Below are 24,973 nucleotides of genomic sequence, written 5' to 3' on the forward strand. Positions count from 1 at the left end.
CGGCACAAATAAATTAGGATGAAGCTTCCTGTCGTGCCACCTTTTCACTTTTTCCTTATACATTTTGTTGTTCTCGTACACTTGGAGTCGAAATTCATCAAGTTCATTAAGCTGAAGCATTCGCTTCTTTCCAGCTGCATCTAGATCCAGGTTCAACTTCTTCAACGCCCAATAAGCCTTATGCTCAAGCTCCGCAGATAAATGATGTAATATCCCCAAATCCGGGGTCAAGGGATTTGGTCGTCACTATGAAACCTCAATAAAAAATAACTTGTTTAATCAATAAATAACTACCAGCGGAAGATATTTATCATCTATGACCCCAAACTAATCCAAGATCTTTTAAGGTTACAGTTCTAGAAACAAGATATCCAAATTCCACCTTCTTTTCAATAAATTCCAACTCAAAACTAAACCCACTAGTATAATTTCGAAATGAAGTATACTAGGCCCAAATAAAATATACAACTATAATATAATATAATATAATATAATATAAACAACTTTATACAATAAAACTTACACTAGTTCGCAAACCCTGGACCAACCATCTTCCAAAAGCTTCTTCTTTGCTTCCTTGAATTACGCAGCTAAACAGCGCAAAATAATCCTCACTGGAGGTTAAATTTAAAAACAGGCAAGTATGAGCGAAAGAAATGCTCAGCAAGATCATTATAGTAAATATATGGTCATTTTGATATAAAACCGACATCTGCATTAGAGCAGAACATTTAAAATCATAATTGCTGAATCATAAAACTCTTTTTGATATTTTCAAGCGAAAGGCTTCAGCAATACTTTGAAACTTGACGAGAATGAAACTCGTAAAATAGTGTTTACGGAAATATCATAAACCACAATAATAAGAAGCAGTGATTATGGATTGAATCATAAACTTTATTCCAAACCGAACTCTTGATATTAATACTTATTTTGTTGTCATATCAAATTAGATATCAATACGAACTTTGATGCTCACAACATTCCATACTGAAATCAACATCAATCATCTATACTAATACCATATTTGATATTTAACAACAAAGTAAGTATCAGCATAAATCAGAATCTGAATCAAAACCACATTTCACTGATAATCCAAAACATTTACAGTTGATAAATCATTTATTCTATGAATATCAAAACAATAAAGAAATTTAGATATCAATTTAGATTGGAACCAATTATATTTCATGTTGTTCCCGATGATCAGTCGTGAAACAACACCGGTATCCCGCAGTCATACCGTAAATATAGGTACTACCCGTATCCCGAAGACATACGGTACCTATAAGGCGCCATAAAAGGCATAACTAGCCTTGAAATATATTATAGCTGGACCGATATCTCGATCACCTACGCTGTAACCAGTAACCAATAACCATTCCAATCTTAAAAACCTTTTTATTGAAAAAGGAGTCGAATCCTTCGACATCCTAAATAATTTTTATTTCCCTCATTCACTTGGGCAGGAATACTCGCAACAAAATCATCTTTCTCAAAATCCGAAACATTTATAAATCCAATAGTTTGATAAGTAAAATCACTTTGATATTCTGAACATAGAATAGCAGCAGAAGAATATTTGCATAAACAGAATCATTTAATTCAGCGATACGTAAAACATGTATATATTCTGAACTGGGAATAGGAAAACATACTTACACAAAAAGTTTTAAAATAAATATCACTTGAACGATAAGTGATGATAGGGATACTTGCCTTTGGTTTTTAGAAGTTAGTCGCACTCGCAAAGACGCGTCTATTCTGACATCTCATGACATCATCGTCTTCTATTCCAATAATCCTTTGATCTGTTGCTTCTGCGATGGCTGCAAGCCTAATATCCCGTATTATTTCTTTTTTTACTTTTTATCCACTGTTTCGTTCTGACTCGGACTATCCGCATCTATAATTTAAAATATCCATCTTTAATCGCATAAACGATAATTACTCGATAAAATGCACGTCTAAACGGTATCGTCTACCCGTACGATCCCGCACACATAAAGAAATAATTACACATACGAATCACACACCACGTAGGCACATAGTTCACATAGTTCACGTAGTTCGCATAGTATGTTAGATATATTTGATAATGTCACGGCTAATGTGATTTATGTTTAGTTTTCAGATCTTACTTAAACAGGATAAATCAGTACTTACTGGAAGTCAGGACTTAAGGATATCAGTACTTATATTATCAGGAGATAATTATCAGAAGATGGATATCAGAACTTAAGTACTGAAGGACGTTCAAATAAGGAAGGCAGTTGGTTAAAGGAAAGAAGATCGAGACAAACATAAGAAGAGATATGCATGAAGATGGAATTCTATGAAGAATAGAATACTTGGAAGAAAAGATATCTGATTGATATATTTTAGGAAGCAAAATTATATTCCATATCAATTAGCGATTATCTTGTAACTGTGTAGTATATAAACACAGACATAGGGTTTACACTATAAGTGTTATCACAATCGAGAAGATTATTCATTGTAACCCTAGTAGCTCTCGTGATATTTGTTCATCACTGAGAGAGAACAGTTCCATACTGTAACAGAGTTTATTGTTTTAATAAAGTTTGTTTTTTGTTACGTGAGTTATTAAAGTTCGATTTGATTGTGTTATACACTGTATTCACCCCCTCTACAGTGTGTGTGACCTAACAAGTGGTATCAGAGCCTATCTGTTAACACACAAAGAGTTTAAGATCCAAACACAATCATGTCTGAAGCAGAAACTCTAACTAAGCCCACCAAAGCTGAAAAACCTCCAAAGACACAAATTCAAAGCCGATATGAGACTATTAGAGTTCCCATATTGAGACCATCTGAATATGCCATATAGAAAGTGAGGATGACCATGTTTCTGGAAGCTACAGATCCAGAATATCTTGATAGAATCAAGGAAGGGCCTCACAAACCAACAAGCTCGTTATTGCAGTTGCAGGTGAAGCAGCAAAGTCTGTACCAAAGGAGAAGAGTGATTACACTTCTGAAGATATCGCATCAATTGCTAAGGATGCTAAGGTACGACACTTACTGCATAGTGCTATTGATAATGTAATGTCGAACATGGTAATAAACTGCAAGACCGTAAAGGAGATATGGGATGCCTTGGAAACAAGATGTCAGGGAACGGATACGATTAAGAAGAACAGGAAGACAATACTCACTCAAGAGTATAAACACTTTGACTCAAAGGCTAATGAGTCATTGACTGATTTATATGATAGATTTGTCAAACTTTTGAATGATTTCTCACTGGTTAATAAGGAGTATGATCTTGAAGATTCAAACCTTAAATTCCTGTTAGCTCTTCCTGAATGCTGGGATTTGAAGGCAACAACAATAAGAGACAACTATAATCTTGATGAAACAACTCTTGATGAAATTTATGGAATGCTCAAGACTCATGAACTTGAGATGGAACAAAGAAGTAAGAGGAAAGGAGGAAAATCAAGGACAGTTGCTCTTAAGGCTGAAGAAGAATCCCCCTAGGCAGCTACCTCAAGGAAAGACAAGGGTAAAGCTCTCTTCACAAAGTCTGATACTGAGTCATCAAGTTCTGAAAGTGATGATGACTCAGAATCTGAAAGCTTACCTGAGACGGATGCTGATGAAGAGATGATGAAGCTGTGTGCTCTTATGGTGAAAGGGATCACAAAGATTGCATACAGGAAGTTCAGGAAGGGAAAGAAGTTTTCCAGGAAAGGCACAAGTTCTGATAAGAAGAATTTCAAAAAATCTGAGGGAAGAGGAGGAAAGTTTGACAGAGGAGATTATACAAATGTCAAATGCTACAACTGTGGTGAGAAAGGCCACATATCTCCTGATTGCAAGAAAGTGAAGAGTGACAAAGGCAAGGCTCTTGTCACAAAGAAGAAAAGCTGGACAGACACCTCAGATTCTGAAAGTGAGGAGAATTATGCCTTGATGGCAAATGCTGATAAGGCAAGTGCTAAAAGCAGTTCTGAAGCTGCTGAATTAAAGGTACCTCAAACTACTTATGCCTTTCATACTGATGATATTAATGAGTTGAGAAGATATCTTAAAACCATGTTCATTAGTTATAGAGATCAAACTTTAACATGTGAAAGATTAACTTCTGAAAATCTTGCTTGCAAAAAGAGGAATGATTATTTAGAAAAAGAGTTAGTCATGTTCCATCAAACTCAGAAAGATAGAGATGATGCTTTCTATGTTAGGGATGAAGTACTTAAAATGAATGAATCTCTAAAAGCTGAGTTAGAAAAGGAAAGAGTGATTATCAGAACTTGGACTAACTCTGGCAGAACAACTCAGAATTTGTTAAGTAGTGAAAACTGGAAAGAGGGCTTAGGTTATGGAGAGGATAAGAATGATAAAGGAACTGTAGATATTAAGCCTGTAGTTGTTAATCAAAAGCCAAAGTTAAAACCTGTTAAGTTTGTAGTTGTAAAGTCTGATAATGAGAAATCAGAAGTTAAAAAGGAATTAACTTCTGACAAACTAAAACAGGAAAAGATAACTGAAGTAAACGTAGGCTTAATGACTAAGAAATAGCTTAAGCATAAGTTGAAAGATGTTAAGAATGCAAACAAGGTAAAATCACCTAGGAAAAATAGGAATGGAAAGGAAGGTGTGAATAAAAGCAATAATTATAAGCCTGTTCCTGAGGCTCCTAGGAAAATGTGTCATAACTGTGGAAGTTCTAACCATCTGGCTTCTTTTTGCAGGAAGAACAAGAACATAAACTCCTTACCTTCAAAGTCAGGAGTTAAGAGTCAGTTTGTTAGATATAAGCCACAAAATCCTTGTTTTCATTGTGGTAGTTTATGGCATTCCATTTACACTTTTAAGGAATATCATAGTTTGTATTATGATTATTATTAAATAAAACCTTCTTTAAAGAAACTTACCATTATTCCTTCTAGTGTAAATTCTGATTCAAAGTCTGATAGTGTAAATTCTGATAAGAAAATTGTTAACATAAACTCTGATGTTAAATCCGCTGCAAATGTTAACAGACTTAATAAGGCCAAAGGATCCAAGCATGTATGGGTCCTTAAAACTAATCATTAGTGGTCTTTGTGATTGCAGGGCAACAGGAAAAACATCCTAGTTCTGGACAGTGGATGTTCAGGACATATGACTGGAAATAAAGCCCTGCTATCAGACTTTATGGAGAAGGCTGGCCCAAATGTTTCTTATGGAGATGGCAACATTGGAAAAACATTGGGATATGGAAATATCAATCTTGGGAATGTCATCATTAAGGAAGTAGCTCTAGTCTCAGGACTTAAAACACAATCTGCTGAGTGTCAGTCAAATCTGTGACCTGCGGTTATCATGTGGATTTCTTTGAAGAACACTGTGAAGTTGTAAGTAAATCTACAGGCAAAGTTGTTCTGAAAGGATACAGGCGTGGTAACATCTATGAAGCCAAGCTTTCAACAAGTACTGATGGTTCTGCAATCTATCTGATGGGTAGAGTATCAATTGAAGAAAGCTGGAATTGGCACAAGAAACTCTCTCATTTAAATTTCAACAATATAAATAAGTTGGTCAAGAAAAATCTTGTGAGAGGACTGCCAAAGTCAGTATTTGCTCCTGATGGCCTTTGTGATTCTTGTCAGAAGGCCAAACAAAGAAAATCTTCATTCAAGAGAAGACTGAATCATCAATTCTTGAGCCTTATCACCTACTACATGTTGATCTATTTGGTCCAGTAAATGTCATGTCTATTGCAAAGAAGAAATATGCTATGGTCATAGTGGATGAGTTCACCAGATACACATGGGTGTATTTCTTGCACACAAAAAATAAAACTGCATCTCTCTTGATTGATCATGTCAAGCAACAGGATAAATTGGTCAAAGACTCAGTGAAGATAACAAGAAGTGATAATGGTACTGAGTTCAAGAATTTGATAATGGAAGAGTTCTGCAAAAACCATGGAATCAAGCAGGAATTCTCTGCTCCTGGAACTCCACAGCAAAATGGAGTTGTTGAAAGAAAGAATAGAACTCTTATTGAAGCTGCACGTACAATGCTTGATGAAGCAAAGCTTCCAACCTATTTCTGGGCTGAAGCTGTGCAGACTGCTTGTTTTACTCAGAATGCAACACTTATTAACAAGCAAGGAAAGACACCATATAAGATGGTGAAGAAAAAGAAGCCAAATCTGAAGTATTTTCATGTATTTGGATGCAAGTGTTTTGTTCTTAAGACTCATCCTGAACAGCTATCCAAATTTGATCTAAAAGCTGATGAAGGAATCTTTGTTGGATATCCACTTTCCACAAAAGCCTTCAGAGTCTATAACTTGAGAACAAGAGTGGTCATGGAATCTATCAATGTCTCTTTTGATGATAAGAAGATAACTGGACTTGAAGATTTTATTGATCATGATCAGCTGAGATTTGAAAATGAAGACTCAAATTCTGATACTGAAAATCCTGACAATCTAAATCCTGATACTGCAAACCCTGATGGATTAAACTCTGATGTTATTGAAACTGTGGTGACTACGCCAAAGGAAGATGCACCTATGCAGGGGGCATACTCAAGATATAACCACATCTCAAGAAGCATCAGAACATACATATGGCTCTTCAAGTTCTGATTCGTCAAGCTCTGATAAGCCAAGTTCTGATAGTTCTGAAAATCTAAATTCTGAAGAATCTAACTCAGAGAGCATAGTTTCAGCGGGATCATCAGAAAATGTTAATGAAGACAGTATGGATCAAGGGGGAGCATCCAGTTCTAGAGAAAACCTTCCATCTGCAAGGAAGTGGACTAAATCACATACACCTGATTTGATAATTGGAAATCCTGATGCAGGTGTCAGAACTAGAACAGCTACTTCAAGTGAATGTCTTTACAATTCTTTTCTTTCTCAGACTGAACCAAAAAAAGTGGAAGAAGCTCTTCAAGATGTTGATTGGGTGCAAGCAATGCAGGAAGAGTTAAATGAATTTGAAAGAAACAAAGTCTAGACCCTAGTGCCAAGACCAAAGAACAGATCTGTTGTTGGTACAAAGTGGGTATTCAGAAACAAAACTGATAGTGATGGCATAATTACAAGGAATAAGGAAAGGCTGGTTGCAAAAGGATATTCTCAACAGGAGGGAATTGATTATGATGAAACATTTACACCATTTGCTAGATTGGAAGCCATAAGGATATTTTTGGCTTATGTTGCTCACAAAAAGTTTACTGTCTTTCAAATGGATGTGAAAAGTGCTTTTCTAGAGGAAGAAGTATATGTTGAACAACCTCCAGGCTTTGTAGATTCCAAATATCCAGATTATGTCTACATGCTTGATAAAGCACTTTATGGACTTAAGCAAGCTCCAAGAGCATGGTATGAGACTTTAGCAGTTTCTTCTGGAAAGTGGATTTAACAGAAGAATAATAGACAAAACAATGTTCCACCTCAACTATGGAAAGGACTTACTTCTGCCAGATTTATGTTGATGATATCATTTTTGGTTCTACAAATGACAGACTTTGCAAGAAGTTTACCAAACTGATGCAGTCAAGATATTAAATGAGTATGATGGGGGAACTTAACTATTTTCTGGGCCTTCAAGTCAAGCAGAATGAAGAAGGCACTTTTATTTATCAAACTAAGTACACCAGAAATTTGCTGAAGAAATTTGGAATGCAAGATTGTTCAAGTGCATCCACTCTCATGGCCACTACAACAAAACTGGATAAGGATACTGGTAAATCAGTAGATATTACTGATTACAGAGGTATGATTGGCTCACTACTCTATCTAAGTGCTAGTAGACCTGATATTATGTATGCTGCCTGTCTTTGTGCAAGATTTCAAGCAGATCCAGGAGAACCTCACTTAACAGCTGTGAAAAGAATTTTCAAGTATCTTAAGAAAACAGCTGATCTGAGATTGTGGTATCCCAGAGAATCAGATTTTAAACTAATAGGTTACTCAGATGCAGATTTTGCAGGTTGCAAAATTGACAGGAAAAGCACAAGTGGAAGCTGCCAATTTCTTGGAGGCAGATTGGTTTTTTGGTTTAGCAAGAACAAAAGTCAATTTCCACATCAACTGCAGAAGCAGAGTACATTGCTGCTGGAAGCTGTTGTGCACAGATTCTTTGGATGAAGAATCAGTTACTGGATTATGGGTTAACATATTTTAAAATCCCTATTTACTGTGATAATCAAAGTGCTATTGCTATGACAGGTAATCTAGTTCAACACTCAATGACAAAGCACATCAGCATCAGGTACCACTTCATAAGGGAACATGTGGATGAAGGTACAGTGGAATTGCACTTAGTTCCAACAGATCAACAACTAGCAGATATCTTCACAAAACCACTGTGTGAAGCTACTTTTACAAGATTGGTAAATGAACTTAGAATGGTTTCAGGTTCTTTCTCTAAATCTGCTTAGTTTTGTTCTGATGCATCAGACTTTATGCTCAGTATTTACAAAAATACTCTCTTTGTGTATTCTGTGCTTAATTGAAAATTTCTTAAGTACTGATTGTTGTCTGATGTGACTTTCTAAACTCTGATAGTGATATGACTGTTTATGTAACTATTCAATCCTATGAGGATACCTATGCTAGATGTTGACCTAGTAGTCTTCAATACACTAGAGATCCCACGTTAGAAGTAATTATTTCTGTGGAAATCTATTGACACAAGCAAATTCTGATATTGAGCTTAGTTGAGTTTACTTTGTCTATCTTATTACTAAGTCAAAAACTAGAATGATGCCTCTCTTCTGTTAAGTTCTGATGCTAGTAAATCTGTTGAATGTACTAAGTGCTGATAAACCTCACTTATCAAAAGAAAAAGGAAAAGAAAAAGAAATAAAAATCAGGTACTCATTTGAGGTCTAGAGTAAAAATGTGGAAGGGATGACCCAAGTGCATTGCTGGTATTAAGTAATATGCATCAGAAAAGCAAATAAATATTTTTCTTGGTGACTTTTCACACTCTATGATTATTGGAGAAATACTCTGATAATAGCATAAATTCTGATAAGCAGTCGTGACTCACTTACACTGAGAAGCCACTGTAAAATGGAATTTAAAAAGATGCACAAAATTAGCACAAAACAGTTGAGGTGGACTCAAACATGAACTCATTCAATAGTCGGCTTCAGAATAATGACAGATTTTTAGTAAAGTTTTAGTTATGCCTTATTTCTAAGATGTACTGAAGTGAATCAGACTTTACTCTTTGTCTGATATTGAGCTTAATGCACACACTAACACTCCATATGAATGATGACAATTACTGTGGTGATCTATGTTATTTTAGATGAACAGTTTATGTGTCAGATTGCATAAATTCTGAGGACAAGTTCTGTTGAACGTTCTGATGATTAAGTTCTGAAGAATCGATATCAGAATTTGTGTGAAGAATTACAAAGATAGGCATTCATTTTTCGAGTTAAGAGATCATGTTCTGATGACTGTTAAGTTCTGATATAAGTCCAAGTTCTGATATTAAATTCTGATCCTTTACTTGACTTATTTGTGGATAAACTCTAAAAACAGTCTCATTTTAAATCAGAATATGTTGGGGCGGAATATTAACAGTCAATATAATTAGGGATAGTGGTACACGTACATGTACAGTAATTTTTACTTGTTTCTTGTGCGCATTAAACATTGTTTTGCACTTCCAATGACTGTTTTTCTTCTTCCCAGTCTAGGGGGACGAGGTAGAATTATTTCTACCTGTAAGCATTAAATTTCCTTGCGTCTCCTGGCATTCTCTTGCATATATAAACCAATATTTCACATCAGCCTACACATTATTTCTTTTCTCACAAACTCACTCTCCTTTTCTTCATACCAACACAATCATGGTCAATTACAATATGTTTTTGAACTATGAAACCTTCAATATGGAGCTGAGTTGTGAGGCATGGCAGCAGGAATGGCACGTCACTATCATTCCTGATGAGATTTGGGACTCGGTTCCCCAGGAGGTTCTCACCCACCTCCTGTTCTTTTACATGGACTACCATCGCCATCTGGAGCGATTGGAGGAAGAAAGGCTGGAAGCTCTACGCCAGCAAGAGCGAATCATCAGACTCGTTATTCTTTTTGTAGAGAGTAGGAAGAAGAAATAACTTATTTTCTTCTTCCTGTTTTTCTTCATCGTCAGCTTTGCCCTGCTTCTTGAGCTAGGACAAAGGCTGTTGATGTTAGGTTTAGAAGCTTAGGACAATCTTGTAATGCTCTGATGTAATTTAAATTTCATGAATGTATTCTCTTAATATATTAATGGAATTTCTACTTTTTACAAGTTTTTATCTCTGAGATGTTTGTAATTTAAATGCACTGATAAATTCTGATATATCCATATTATGATGACCATTTCATTTTTGATTTAAATTAAGTTCTGATCTTAAAATATCAGTACTTGTTTATTTGATTTATTTTGGTCATTCTCACACTCGATTTTTTTTTTCAGAATATTGGTTTTGTAGTGAAAATAGTTGAATAAGTGGGAACAGTTTAAATTTTGAATTAAAACTGATTTACCTCAATTAATGGAATTACTGGGTAAGTGGAACGGTTTTACCTTGAAAAACTGCAAGTGGGTAAGTAATGATTACTGTTTTCCCGTGCCCATTAACTATTCATTATTGCTGCATGTCTAACAGGTGTCCAACGGTTATATTTTTTTTTACCAAGTATAAGTAAGAGAGAGAGAGAAGATTATACAATCTTTTATTTACTTTTACACTTTATCTTTCTTTCTTTGCTTTTACTCTCTCTCATCTCCTGACGTTGGTTTTTCATACAGACATTTTATCAAACACCTAACAGGCAACTCTTAATTTTCGATTTTTCTCATGGCACATAAGGATTTGATCATTGATGGAGCTAAGTTCGTTCTAAATAACTATGCTGCAATTCTCGATCATGCTGACGCTCCGTCTGAGTTGCATTTTGTGCAAGATCTTCTTGCACACAGTGAAATTGGGTATGCATTAACCCAGCCTTCAGTCTTTTTAAGCCAACAAGTTCTGACGTTTTGGCGGACTGGGCATTTTGATAATGGTGGTACAACTGGTACTCCTAGTATTGTTTTTGAAGTGAATGATTCTGAACATGTGGTAAATCCTGGTACAATTCGCAAGGCCTTACATTTACCATAAGGCTGTACTTTTTCAACACTGGAGGAATCATCTCTACAAGAGTTAATGGACAGTTTGGGGTATGAAAAGAGTTTGGCTAAGCTTGGACAGTTGAAACGGGCACATATCAGAAAGGAATGGAGCTTCTTCTTCGACTGCATCACTAAAGCCTTCGAGAATAAGTGTTCCAACTTTGATGTCATTCCTATAATGAGTCAGCACATCGGGTATGCTATCATTAACCAAACTCATTTTGATTTTGCAAATGCTGTGATAGGTTTTATTGGGGATAGGATGACAGAAGATAGGAATGTTGTCTACTTTGCTAGATTTTGTCAGCTTATATATAATTTTTGTTGTGCTGATGAACCTCAATCTACCACTGACTTAACTCCACCTTTCAAAATTGCAAAATGAGCCTTTAATGACTTGGTAAATGCTAACCTTAAGGAAAAGGTGGTTAGACCTTTACAGATTCCTCAGTCTGTAAAACGGATCTTGGTAAATGCTGATCCTCAAACCTATAGATCTGTTTATCCTGATGTACAACCCACCACCACAACTCAAACACCACAGCAACCATCAGAACATACCACTCATACATCTATACCTCAACCTTCCCTCAGAACATATCTCAAATCATATCTCTCAACTTCACAGACAGCTCAACCTTTATCCTCAGCACCTACTGTGAAGCCTTCATCTTCCAAGCCCAAGAGGACAAAGACTGTTTCTCAAACACCACAGAAGAGAAGGAGGATTGTTCTGAGAGATGAGTCTGATAGTGAGGAACAGGTTTCTCTATCCGAACCTGTTGTTAAAGAAGCTGAGAAAGTTCCTTCTCAGAAGGATTCTGGAATTGGGGGATCTAGGCTTCTCAAAAGGCTTAGAAGAATGACTTCTGCTGAACCTCCCAAGGAATCCCCATCTTCAAAGAGATACAAGAAATAGAGAGCTAAAAGGCCAGTTTCAGATGATGAGGAAGCAGCAGCTAAGGAAGGAGATCAGGAATCTCTGATCTCACAAGAACCAGAATCTGCTGAAGCCACTGCTTCTCCATTGACTCCAACTCATGAAGCTGCTACAGAAAAGGCCAACACACCATCTGTGTCTCCTGTACATAAGACTGTATCTCCTATTGATCCAGGCACAAATGCTGAAATTGATATTCAGATTCTGGTTGTGCCTGAGGTACTTTACTTAGAAGCTCCAACGGAAATTAATCCATCAACAACACCTGTTACTGATGCTACTCAAACTCCAGAATTGTCTACTACACATTCTCTGCATCTAGATATTGATGATCAGAATATAGGTGAGCATCAGGATATGGATGTTGATCAGAACTTGGAACCATATCAGCACTTATAGGATGATGCTGAAGCCTCAATTGCTTCTCATACTGTTGTTTTATCAGAAGATGCTGATTCTGTAAGTTTTGATGCTGCAAATGCTGATGATACTGGTGATGCTGCTCCAAATGCAGATGCTGATGAAGCAGGTCCTTCAGGACATGCACCTCAGCAAACTATTCACAAGAGTGAACTAGTAAAGAAGTTTGTTACAAGAGAAGCACCAGTGCCTTGGAGTGAAACTCCTGCAGGACAGGAGTGGACTAAGGAATGGAACTCAGTGACCTGTGTTCCATCTGCAAAGACTCTTGCTGAGCACTTGACAAAAGCTGATGAGATGTTAATTAATGATGATTTCAAAACACAGCTTCGAGTCACTGCATTGAGTACTAAAAATCTGCAAGGTCTCCATTCAACTACTCATGCAAAGTTACATAAAATTCAGGAAGAATTAATCAAGCAAGAACAAGTTTAGAAAATTGACAAGAAAAAATTTTTCCAACCTACCTTTGACAGAGTTGCTTATATTGAGAAGACCCAAGAGAAACAACAATCTCAGATTGATGATATTTTGAAAAATCAAGCTTCTCAGCAATCTCAACTTGATGAAATCCAAGCCTCAGTGGAATTGCTTGTCTCTCTTATGTTACCTGCTGATGCCAAAAAGGGGGAGAAAGTAATTAAGTCCAAATGCAAAACTGATAAGACACTGAAGGGGAAGGATGATGAAAAAGATGACCAGGGAAACTTTGGAATGGGTGGAGGTCATAGTCAAGGTAGAGGTTTCTCGTCAAGAAAAGCTGAAATCACAAGTCACAGGACAAGTTCTGATGCTGGAAAAAGAATTACTTCTGCTACTGGTAAAAGGATAAGTTCTGATGAACTTTTGGATCTTGATGAAGAAATGTCAAGACAGTTATTTCTTAAGGAAAATCCAGGAATGGACTTGGAGAGTCTGATGGAAGAAGAAGCTAGACTTAAATCAGAAAAAGTCAAATCTAAATCTGAAGCTTCTGGTAAAAAGAAACTTCCAAAGCTCAAAGGATTGTGATAAAAGAAAGGACAAATCCTGAAGCAACCAAATCTAAATCACAACTGCAGATAGATCCAACGTCCAAGGGCAAAGAGAAAGTTGGTGAACCTATCAAAGTTTATGTGCCTCCTGTGAATGAAGAAATTATTGATGAAGATGCTGATCTTGCTCTGACTTCAAGAAAAGTTTCTAAGACAACCTCTAACATGGCTCAAGTTGTTCAGAGTCAAGAGATAGTTAGTTCTGATATCTCAAAGAAGCAAGTAACCTCTGACATAGCTCAAGTTAACTTGATATCAGATGATAAATCAAAGGAAACCTCTGACATTGCTCATGTTAAACCTTCGAAGATACTCCTACCAGGATTCACCAAAGCCAAACAGACTCAACCTTTGAAGACTGCTGCAAGTGGTTTTGAAGCAAGAGTGGTTACTGGAAAGGAAGCAAGAGATAAAACTGGATTGGGAAGTGTTGATGAAAGAAGAATACAGAACACAACCAATGATCCAACTTCCTTAAGTGAACCAGGTATTGGAGCAACTCCTGAGAGATTGAATCAACTAGAATCTGTACAAATGGTTTACCATACCTACTTGAAAGAACACATCTTGTTGTACTTCATGACAGATGGTAGGGTTTATCATATAAGGGAAAATGTCATTCCACTGAAGTATTTTGAAGAGCTGGAATATGTATTATTCTTACTTCAAGTGAATGACAAAATAACAGAAAGTGCTGCAAACTTTTTGAAGAGTCAAATTTAGAAACAGAAAAAGCTTTATTCTGTTAAGTCTGACAGCACATATCTTCCAAAGTACAGAGATCACAAGGGTGATATTGTTGAGATGGAGCCCAATTCTGCTAAGATTATAACTACCTTTCTGGGTTACAGGGCTGTGGAATTCAATCTTGAGTCTGACAAGGCATATTTGATCAGACTGGATCAGGACATAAAGAAAGCTAAAATTAATGATCTCAGGGCTGCAATCTTTCAAACTGGTGAAGATTCTGCAGAACTTAAAGATGCTAAAAGGAGGATGATTGATGAACTCAGATATGCTGAGAGATGTTTGTTGAAGAACTATCTCAGAACAACTCCTGACATCAGAGAGATCAGAAGATGAAGCCAAGTCAAGATCTATAACTACTTAAATTCTGATATGAATACAGACTGAAGTTGTTATCAGAAGTTAAAGATTGGTAAAGCTTTAAGAACTGTAAGTTGTAGTTATCTAGTCAAATTCTCATGCATTTGTACTTAATGTTTTTGACATCATCAAATATCTGTTAAACTTGTATATTATGCTAATTTACAAGTTGGGGGAGATTGTTAGATATATTTGATAATGTCATGACTAATGTGATTTATGTTTAGTTTATAGATCTTACTTAAACAGGACAAATCAGTACTTAACTGAAATCAGCACTTATAATGAAGTCAGAACTTAAGTCATCAGTACTTAAGGTTCAGAAGATATTTATCAGAAGATAATATCAGGACTTAAAGGAAACGTTCAGATAAGGAAGGCAGTTGATTCACAGGAAGAGAAGATCGAGACAAACATAAGAAGAGATATGCATGAAGAAGAAATTTTATGAAGAATAGAATACTTGGAAGAAAAGATATCTGATTGATATATTTTAGGAAGCAGAATTATATTCCATATCAATTAGCGATTATCTTGTAACTGTGTAGTATATAAACACAGACATAGGGTTTACACTATAAGTGTTATCATAATCGAGAAGATAATTCATTGTAACCCTAGCAGCTCTCGTGATATTTGTTCATCACTGAAAGAGAACAGTTCCATACTGTAACAGAGTTTATTGTTTTGAATAAAGTTTGTTTTTTGTTACTTGAGTTATTAAAGTTCGATTTGATTGTTACTTGAGTCAAATCTAAATCTGAAGTTTCTGGTAAAAAGAAACTTCCAAAGCTCAAAGGCATTGTTATAAAAGAAAGGACAAATCCTGAAGCAACCAAAGCTAAATTACAACTGCAGATAGATCCAAGGTCCAAGGGCAAAGAGAAAGTTGGTGAACCTATCAAGGTTTATGTGCCTCCTGTGAATGAAAAAAATTACTGATGAAGATGCTGATCTTGCTCTGACTTCAAGAAAAGTTTCTAAGACAACCTCTGACATGGCTCAAGTTGTTCAGAGTCAAGAGATAGTTAGTTCTGATATCTCAAAGAAGCAAGTAACCTCTGACATAGCTCAAGTTAACTTGATATCAGAAGATAAATCAAAGGAAACCTTTGACGTTGCTCATGTTAAACCTTCAAAGATACTCCTACCAGGATTCACCAAAGCCAAACAGACTCAACCTTTGAAGACTGCTGCAAGTGGTTTTGAAGCAAGAGTGGTTACTGGAAAGGAAGCAAGAGATAAAACTGGATTGGGAAGTGTTGATGAAAGAAGAATACAGAACACAACCAATGATCCAACTTCCTTAAGTGAACCAGGTATTGGAGCAACTCCTGAGAGATTGAATCAACTAGAATCTGTACAAATGGTTTACCATACCTACTTGAAAGAACACATCTTGTTGTACTTCATGACAGATGGTAGGGTTTATCATATAAGGGAAAATGTCATTCCACTGAAGTATTTTGAAGAGCTGCAATATGTATTATTCTTACTTCAAGTGAATGACAAAATAACAGAAAGTGTTGCAAACTTTTTGAAGAGTCAAATTCAGAAACAGAAAAAGCTTTATTATGTTAAGTCTGACAGCACATATCTTCCAAAGTACAGAGATCACAAGGGTGATATTGTTGAGATGAAGCCCAATTCTGCTAAGATTATAACTACCTTTCTGGGTTACAGGGCTGTGGAATTCAATCTTGAGTCTGACAAGGCGTATTTGATCAGACTGGATCAGGACATAAGAAAAGCTAGAATTAATGATCTCAGGGCTGCAATATTTCAAATTGGTGAAGATTCTGCAGAACTTAAAGATGCTAAAAGGAGGATGGTTGATGAATTTAGATATGCTGAGAGATGTTTGTTGAAGAACTATCTCAGAACAAACCCTGACATCAGAGAGATCAGAAGATGAAGCCAAGTCAAGATCTACAACTACTTAAATTCTGATATGGATACAGACTGAAGTTGTTATCAGAAGTTAAATATTGGTAAAGCTTTAAGGACTGTAAGTTGTAGTTATCTAGTCAAATTCTCATGCATTTGTACTTAATGTTTTTGACATCATCAAATATTTGTTAAACTTGTATGTTATGCTAATTTACAAGTTGGGGGAGATTGTTAGATATATTTGATAATGTCATGGCTAATGTGATTTATGTTTAGTTTTCAGATCTTACTTAAACATGATAAATCAGTACTTACTGGAAGTCAGGACTTAAGGATATCAGTACTTATATTATCAGGAGATAATTATCAGAAGATGGATATCAGAACTTAAGTACTGAAGGACATTCAGATAAGGAAGGTAGTTGGTTAAAGGGAAGAAGATCGAGACAAACATAAGAAGAGATATGCATGAAGATGGAATTCTATGAAGAATAGAATACTTGGAAGAAAAGATATCTGATTGATATATTTTAGGAAGCAGAATTATATTCCATATCAATTAGCGAGTATCTTGTAACTGTGTAGTATATAAACACGGACATAGGGTTTACACTATAAGTGTTATCACAATCGAGAAGATTATTCATTGTAACCCTAGCAGCTCTCGTGATATTTGTTCATCACTGAGAGAGAACAGTTCCATACTGTAACAGAGTTTATTGTTTTAATAAAGTTTGTTTTCTGTTACGTGAGTTATTAAAGTTCGATTTGATTGTGCTATACACTGTATTCACCCCGCTCTACAGTGTGTGTGACCTAACATAGTAATTACATAATTTACGTATTACGTAACTCGATTTGTCAAAAGATTCAGTTTGATGTGTTTAAAATTGAAATTGGATCAAAATACGGTTTTCGCAAAATATTTGACTCAAAAGGGGTCATAAAGAAATTGGCCTTTCATTACAAAATAATTTAGGTCTCAAATGTTTTATCGCAAGCAGAATAATTTTGAAGTCCGTAAATGTTCGTTGATTGTTATTTTAACCATATATTCATTTGTATCACCTTACTTTGATAATTAATTTGTTTATCTTAACCATGTCTTTTAAACTCACTCTTGACCTCCGATATATTCTCATAATATCTCTCAACAAGTTTCATTCTTTAATCAACTCGAAAACAGGCTTGGAACTTACCCGAAATTAAATGTCAAAATGGTCACAAACTATAATGCTACACAATCTCTTTCAAATAGTCAGTAGTCTGGGATTTTTAATAAATTGAAAAATTATCATTTTGTCACAAAATCTTTGCTGGGATAATCTTGAATCAGTAATCTATTTCACATAAAAATTTCAATCCAGGATCATGAATTTAACTAGGTGAAATCTGGTCTCAAAGTTGGACAAAACGCAGTTTTCGTCGGTTCTACGCTACATTCACTAAAACCTTAATAACTTTTTAACCGTTAACTCAAATGACATGAGGTTTTCGCGTGCACGATCTAGAGACTTCCTCCGATATACTCTTATCAACTATAGTCTCAGTCCTATTTCCAGAACGTCCAGTTTAATTGCCAAAGGCAGAGACAGTGTTGGAAATTTTATTTAACGTCGTCAAAACTCCTCAACCTTAATCGCAACCACAACCTATATCCAACATCATTCTTTAACCATTTTCAACTCCTCCTTTCAGTTAATAATCAACCAGAAAATAAAAGAAAAATCCATCACCAATTCATCAACCACAAACACTAAAAGCAGTCTAAAATCAGTCTCAAAACTAAGCAATCTGGCATTATTTTTTATGCATAAACATCTAACAACAATTTCAACCCATGATTATAACATAGAAAATCTGGGGACTATAAATTTGTGTAGAAAATTTAAATAAACCATATATTCATCCAGGAGTTGGTCTATGTATACATACAAAGATAACCGGAAAAGAAACCTACTCTAGCCAAGTCCGACAAACAGAGCAAAATCCGGTGACCTTGAAATTCACCCGGAAAATTTTAATAAAGATATATACATATATATATTATTCCTCATGAACTGATTTGTACATATCCATGATCATAATAGGAAGAATCCAATTCAATCAAGACTCGGATTAAGATATAAATTCAAAAAATTTACCAAAAGGGATGGTACAGGAGAGAATACTGAAAGAGGAGATAGGCTCGGGGAGAGAGATTGACCAAGACCAAGAGGGTGCGGTTGTCATGAAGCAGCAGGAGGTGCAGAGCACACAGTGGGGAAGAGGGGAGAGATTAAGGAGAGACTAGAGATAGGGAGAGAGAGAGAGAGAAGAAATTTGGATATGAGGAGGATGAAAAATAATTAGAAGGAAATGAAAGTAGGTTGTTGCGGTGTCGCCACGAGGAGGTGAAAAAGATAGTGGCAGCTATACAAAATTTCTATTTCAGAATTCTAATTTTTTTATTATTTGTTTTTCACAAAAATCACTTAAAACACTCTTGTCAAATTTTAAACTAGTCAATACTTATTCAAGAAAACACAAAATTATATACATTTTTTTAAGTATAGATATTCAAATTATCTATCTCCCCGTATTTTTAAAATAATTTTTTTTTGACACTATAAATTATTTTATACGGATTTTCAAAATAAAGATCAGTAAATACAATATTAAGTATAAAAAAATCATTTTGAAATACATACTCTTTAAAATAAACCCAATTGCTATTTTTAAAAAGTCCAAATAAGTATTCTAGAGATTTTAAAACAAATCCCATGGTTACATAATATCTCAATGATTTTATAAAATATTTAAATATATAAAAAAAACTCTATTTTTCAGACAATAATTCATTTAAAAAATTATTTTAAACAACACCAACCATGCCAAATACACATAGCCACATAAGCACGTAATTCTCATATACACATAATTTCATATCCAAGAATCATGTAATACATATCTTTAAAATAACCATATATTTTATTAAAATACTAAATACATAATAAAACAGTCATATATATATATATATTTGAATATTTTTCACAACTCACCCACAATCATGGTGAACAAGAATAAAATATCAAATTTAAATTGATGCGAATAGAATATCCACTCGATACCTAAATCAATAAAATAACCGGATTTTAAATAAAAATTTAAAATAGAAAAATAATCAAATCATTTTACAATAATGACAGAGGTCAATACTGTACTAACCATTAGCACACCGAGTCAATCAATGACACGAACTCATGAAACCAGATTAAATATCCACAATTTTATTCCGTCTATAGGAAAATCACATAAAAATATAAAAAATAATAATAATAGTAAATTTTGAAAATACGGGATATTACAAATGACATCCCTTACCATACACTAGTTGAAACGGGGACATCCCAAGTGGAGTCTTATATGTTGTTCTGTAAGCCCAAACAGCTTCATCGAGCTTTAAAGACCAATCCTTCCTTGACGGACAAACAACCTTCTCTAAAATGTGCTTGATCTCTCTGTTAGAAACTTCATTGTAGCGCTGCATCATAGAAGTAAACTTACGGTTGCAGAAATGCGACCCTTCATCACTTATGATTACTCGTGGCATTCCAAACCTTGTGAAAATCTGCTTATGAAGAAAGTTCAACACTGCCTTTGCATCATTCGTTGGTAGAGCTTTGACTTCTAACTATTTTGAGACATAATCGACTGCCAGCAAGATGTATTGATTATTGCAGGATGAGACAAAAGGCCCCATGAAATCGATTCCCCAAACATCAAAGACCTCGACTTCAAGCATCACATTTAACGGCATCTCATCCTTTCTCGTAAGATTTCCCACTCTTTGGCAACGATCACACCTTAAAACAAACTGATGAGCATCCTTAAACAAAGTAGGCCAGAAAAAACCTGCTTGCAGAATACGAGCTGTCGTCTTCTCACCACCATAGTGTCCAACATAAACTGTGGAGTGGCAGTCTCGTAATATCCCCTCCGTCTCACAAAATAGGATACATCTCCTGATGATCTGGTCATCTCCCTGTCTAAATAAATACGGTTCATCCCACATATACCACTTCACCTCATGCAGAAACTTCTTTTTTTGAGCTGTGGTCAAATTAGGAGGCATTATATTGCTGACAAGATAATTCACAATATCTGCGAATCATGACTCTTCCTCCTGAACTGCGAACAACTGCTCATCCGAAAAAGATTCGTTGATCAATATCTTATCATGTGAAGTAGACTCGGGATTCTCCAATCTAGAGAGATGGTCAGCTACTTGATTCTCAGTACCATTTCGATCCTTGATCTCTAACTCAAATTCCTGTAGCAAGAGCACCCAACGAATGAGTCTCGGCTTCGAATCCTTCTTGGAAACCAAATAGCGAATGGCCGCATGATCAGTGAACACTGTCACCTTTGTCCCAAGCAAATAAGATCGGAATTTTTCGAAACTAAAGACTATAGCCAAGAGCTCCTTCTCAGTAGTGGTGTAGTTCATTTGGGCCCCATTTAAGGTCTTGCTAGCATAGTGGACCACATGAAAGAGATTATTCTTGCGCTGCCCAAGAACTGCGCCCATCGCATAATCACTTGCATCACACATCATCTCAAAAGGCTTTGTCCAATCAGGTGTTGTAATAACTGGTGCAGTTATCAAACTCTTCTTGAGAGTCTCGAATGCCGTCAAGCAGTCATCATCAAATTTGAAAGGCACATCATTCTCGAGCAAATTGCACAACGGCTTAGATATTTTTGAAAAGTCTTTGATGAAATGTCGATAAAAACCCGCATGACCAAGAAAACTACGGATTCCCTTCACAGAAATAGGTGGTGGAAGATTTTCAATGACTCCCACCTTGGCTTTGTCCACCTCAAGACCCTTGCTAGAGACCTTATGCCCAAGAATAATGCCTTCACGCACCATAAAATGACATTTTTCCAATTGAGCACCAAATTAGTTTCCACACACCTTTTGAGTACTGCACGAAGATTATTCAAACATTCATCATACGAATGTCCAAAGACGGAGAAGTCGTCCTTGAACACCTCAACATTATTTCCAATCATGTCAGAGAATATAGCCATCATACATCTCTAAAAAGTGGTCGATGCGCCACATAACCCAAACGAAACTCTACGGAAAGCAAACGTGCCAAATGGACAAGTGAAGGTAGTCTTTTCTTGATCCTCTGGTGCAATACAAATCTGATTATACCCTGAATAGCCATTCATAAGATAATAATACTCATAACCGGCGAACCTTTCAAGCATCTGATCAATGAACGAAAGAGGGAAATGATCCTTCCTCATGGCCTTGTTCAACTTTCTATAGTCCATGCATACTCCCCATCCTGTGACTGTTCTCGTGGGGATGAGCTCGTTCTTCTCATTTGCTACCACAGTAATACCTCCTTTCTTAGGTACACATTGCACGGGGCTCACCCAAGAACTGTCAGAAATAGGGTAAATGATTCATGCATCCAGCCACTTCAGAATTTCTTTCTTCACCACTTCTTTCATGATAGGATTAAGTCTGCGTTGTTGCTCAACAGTCGGCTTACTACCCTCTTCTAGCAGAATCTTATACATGCAGTATGAAGGGCTGATCCCCTTGATGTCTGCTATAGTCCATCCGATAGCCGATTTGAATTCTCTCAAGATCCTTAAGAGCTTGTCCTCCTCACTACCTGAAAGATCAGATGCAGTAATAACAGGTAAAGTAGATGCATCACCTAAAAAAGCATACCTCAAGTGTTCAGGCAATGGTTTAAGCTCCAAGGTAGGTGTTTCCTCAATAGATGGTTTGAGCTTTCCTTCAGCATTTTTGAGGTCAGAAGTACCAAGAGATCCAAATGGCATGTCTAGCTTTCGCCTCCAGGGAGAAGCATTTAGATATTGTAGTTGCTCATTGTCATCCTCATCATCACTATCAAAATCCCCCACTAAGGCCTTCTCCAATGTATCAGACATTAGCATATGATCAAATTCTGAAGTAACTGCAGAATCAATCAAATGCACTTTTAAGCACTCCTCATCTTCTGTAGGGAATTTCATTATTTTGAATACATTGAATGTCACATCCTGATCCTGCACCCGCATAGTAAGTTCACCTTTCTACACATCTATCAAGGTACGGTCTGTAGCCAAGAAAGGTCTTCCCAAGATTATGGGAATCTTCTTATCTTTCTCGAAATCCGGAATAACAAAGTCTGCAGGAAAGAAGAGCTTATCCACCTTTACTAGCACATCCTCCACTATGCCTCGTGGGTATGTAATCAAACGATCAGCCAATTGTAGAGACATGTAGGTGGGCTTTAGATCAGGCAAATTCAACTTTTTAAAGATCGACAACGGCATCAGATTGATGCTTGCTCCCAAATCACAAAGGCACTTGTCAAAAGACAACTTGCCAATGGTGCAAGGAATGGTGAAGCTACCTGGATCTTTAAGCTTTGAAGGTAACTTTTGTTGCAGCACAGCACTGCATTCTTCCGTTAGAGCAACGGTCTCAAGGTCATCCAGTTTTACCTTCCTTGAAAGAATACTCTTCATAAATTTCGCATAACTAGGCATTTTCTCCAGAGCCTCAGCGAAAGGTATATTGATGTGAAGTTTCTTGAACACCTCCAGAAACTTACCGAACTACTTATCCAACTTTTCTTGTTGCAATCTCTTAGGGAAAGGTGGTGGAGGATAGAGCTATTTCTCCCCTGTATTACCCTCAGGCAGAGTGTGTTCAACAGTAGTCTTCCTTGGTTCCGCCGCTTTCTCCTTTTGCTTAGCTTCTTCATCACCAACTTCAGCTTCTCCTTCTTTTGTTGTTTCAGCATCAACAACTTTTCCAGACCTTAAGGTAATAGCCTTGACTTGCTCCTTAGCTTCCTTCCTGCCTGGCACTTCAGTATCACTGGGAAGTGTGCCAGGTTGACGATTGAGCACTGCATTGGCTATTTGTCCAATTTGATTTTCCAAGGTCTTGATAGAAACCGCCTGACTTTTGCATAACAGCTTAAGTTCCTCAAAATCAGCACTAGAGGGTGGAGCTGCACCTCCTTGTTGAGGATATGATTGTCTTTGAGCATAATGTTGTGGTTGCTGGAATCCAGGTGGATTGAACTGTTTACTTATGCCTTGCTGATATGGTTGCTGAATAGCATTCTGATTATTACCCCAGCTGAAATTTGGATGATTTCTGTTGTTAGGATGATAAGTAGTTGGCACAGGCTGCTGTTGTCGCTGATAATTATTCACATACTGAACAGATTCATTAACAAGAGAACACTGATCCGTAGCATGAGAACCTGCACAAAGCTCACATACCATAGCTATCTAATTGACCCCATAGGTGGCTAGAGAGTCGACCTTCATAGACAGCGCTTGGAGCTGCGCTGCAATAGCAGTAGCTGCATCGACTTTCAGAATACCTGCTACCTTCCCAGGCATCATCCTTTGAGTTGGGTTTTGATGCTCATTTACAGCCATAGTCTCAATAAGATTATAAGCCTCAGTATAGCTTTTGGCCCACAAGGCGCCTCTAGCTGCTGCATCGAGCATGGACCGAGATTGGGCCCCCAAACCATTATAGAAACCAGTGATCACCATCCAATCAGGCATTCCATGATGTGGACACTTTCTCAACATCTCTTTGTAGCACTCCCAAGCTTCGCACATAGATTCAGTAGGTTGCTGCGCAAACTGAATAAGAGCACTCCTCATAGCCGCAGTCTTCGCCATTGGATAAAACTTAACTAGAAACTTTTGCGCAAGATCTTGCCAAGTAGTGATAGACCCAGCTGGTTCAGAATGTAACCAGTCCTTAGCTTTATCCCTCAGAGAGAATAGGAAAAGCCTCAGCTTGATAGCCTCATCAGTCACACCATTATATTTGAAAGTACTGTAGATCTCGACAAAATTCCTTATGTGCATGTTGGGGTCTTCAGTCGCAGCACCTCTGAAAGAAACAGAATTCTGCACCATCTGAATAGTGCCCGGCTTGATTTCAAAGTTATTGGCCTCAATAGCCGGGTGCATGATGCTAGACTGAATGTCATCAATTTTGGGCCGAGAAAAGTCCATAAGAGTTGGATATGCCGGAACTAAACGATCACCCATGGCTGGTTCTTTCTGCTCACTTCCTGAATTCGAATCTTCAAAATCTATCTTCTCCGGAATATCAAGAACTTCGTCTGTCTCCTCAGCTGTATCTAAAGTCCTCTTGCGAGTACGAGAACGAGTTTGCATAAACGCTCGCTAAAGTACCTGAAACACAACCGGAAACAATAAGTAACACGTCTTAATCACTGAGTCCTAATGACCAATGATGGTAAGTACATAAACTAAACAAATACGCCGAGTCCCCGGCAGCGGTGCCAAAAACTTGTAGGGCGAAAACACGCGCTAATAACACACGCAAGTATACGCGTTCGCAAGTA

At 36.7% G+C, this 24,973-nt stretch overlaps 1 non-coding gene across 1 annotated transcript; it reads left to right on the forward strand.

Moving 5' to 3' along the window:
• Positions 1-24,153: 24,153 nt before the first annotated feature.
• Positions 24,154-24,260, forward strand: LOC141694409 (small nucleolar RNA R71). The gene has a single exon (XR_012563718.1). It is a non-coding gene; the product is annotated as a small nucleolar RNA R71 (small nucleolar RNA).
• Positions 24,261-24,973: the final 713 nt, after the last annotated feature.

The sequence above is a fragment of the Apium graveolens genome, chromosome 10 (genome assembly GCF_009905375.1).
Source record: "Apium graveolens cultivar Ventura chromosome 10, ASM990537v1, whole genome shotgun sequence".
NCBI classification, from domain to species: Eukaryota; Viridiplantae; Streptophyta; class Magnoliopsida; order Apiales; family Apiaceae; genus Apium; species Apium graveolens.